A 1,987-nucleotide genomic window follows, 5' to 3' on the forward strand; every position below is an offset into this window, starting at 1 on the left:
ACACACACACACACACACACACACACACACTCCTCCTCGAACACACTTTGGTGACTAAGGAGCTGGTAGTAAAGGGGGATTTTCTCTCACGTGAGAAAGACACAGCCTCCTCTTCCTCTCTTCCACGTTCCTCTCATTCCCATGAGACTTTCACACAGGTTCATTCCTTTACAAATTTATTTCTGGTGAATAAAAAATAATAATTTATGTGACCATAAAGACATTACGACCTGGGGCAGAACTTCACTATCCCCTTTCCTTCTGGAGTTTGCAGCTTGGTGAGAAGGTGGCCGAGGGAAACCCAGCTGCATGCTTTGTGGAACCAGGAGATGCCTACAGGGTGACTGACACAGGGATGTCTGCGGAGGGCTGGGAGGCGGGCTCCCAGGAAGGCAAAGCCAAACCTCTTTTACAGAAAAGCAATGTCTCTTTGTAGGGTTTGTTTGTTCAGTTAGTCCACAGAAGCTCTGCCACATGCCTGTTCCTAATGCCCATAAACGTATCATGCCGAGCAGACACTCGGAAGGACGGAGCAGTCATCTCAGGGGTGTTTAAACTTGGCACTTGGGGACCCTGTTGGGGGGAAGATGTCTTCCCCCCAGAGACCAGCCCCTGAGGAGGCCGTGCCGACGTGGAACCTGGGCTGCCGGCATAGCTCTCACTACCGCTGGGTTTCTGGACTCTACTGCCTCTGAGCCTGAAGTGAACATCCCCCAGTTCCTTGGGCTCCCACAAGGCTCTCAGAGGTGGCCATCACCTCAGTCAGCAGAGGGAAGCTTCCTCCAGGGTCTGAGAGCCGAACACACCGATAGTCTGTGCTGGGGGCTGAAGGCCAGAATCCCCAGGCCAGAGCCCAGAACCTCAGTGCTGGGGAAGGTCTGGGGGTTCACGGCCACGGAAGGAGCAGGCTTGCTCACGTCATCACCCTGCTGCCTGGCTTCCGCATGAGGCTGTGGCCTCAGGATCATGTGGGTGGTAGGGTTTACTCTGTTGGGTGAATTTTGGTTATAGTATTTTGATAAATTAAACTCACTGACAACACACCCAGAACGCAAGCAGGGAGAGCCTATGAGAAGCCCTAAGGAGTTTTCCATGATAAAGCACACAGGGCTCACCCGTTAACCATGCGGCTACCCTCTAGGTGGCCTGGGGGGCCCATAACGCCTGCCTGGAGGGCCGCCCAGGACCCGAGGTACCTGCTGGCACTGATCACCAGGCCCACACCTGACTGGATGCCAGCAATTTAAACAAGAGCTGCTTGTTCTGCTGAATATGGCTTTAGCATCCTTTTACCCAAAGACTTTTTCTGAAAGGCAGAACCAAGCAAAGCCCAAACTCCCAGATGACTGGGCAGTTCTGAAGCCCAGTTCAGGTTCCTTTTTTGATCTTCAGAGACAACAATTTCTGGGCACAAAGATCAGCTCAAAGCTTCCTGTCATCTCCTCTCATGAGACACACACCCACACACCTGCTCCCCCTTCACACAGAGAGGCATTTCTATGCTCCAGGCCTGGGACCATTTTTACCCTGAGCCCACTCTCTTGTTAGATGCTCTGAAATGAACATTCACACCCCAAACCGATTCATACCTCTTATTTTCCTTTGAAGAAAAACCAGAAGCACCCCCCATCACTGCCATCTGGGGATACCTACAGGACTGCTTATTAAATTACGCCTAAAGCACAGCCTTTCCCCCATTTCATGAAATGAGGAGAGACCAAGCCAGTCACGAGGCCACTCACGTATGTGACGGAGGGTGGATGGGGAAGGGACAGATGAAAAAGCACACCACACCAGGTGGTAAATGGGAACCAGCTTCACCAAAGTTCACAGCAGCAGAACACGCCAGACGGGAGGATATTTATACAGGTCCTACAAATACCAACTCTGTTCCATACCTGTTCTTTAAAAGGCCTTGCCATTTGGCTTGTCTCTGGAGGTTTCTTCTGGTATCAAATGCAGTGGAAGTTTTTTTTTTTTTTTTTTT

This window comes from Lipotes vexillifer, unplaced genomic scaffold (assembly GCF_000442215.2).
Source record: "Lipotes vexillifer unplaced genomic scaffold, Lipotes_vexillifer_v1.1 scaffold102, whole genome shotgun sequence".
NCBI lineage: Eukaryota > Metazoa > Chordata > Mammalia > Artiodactyla > Lipotidae > Lipotes > Lipotes vexillifer.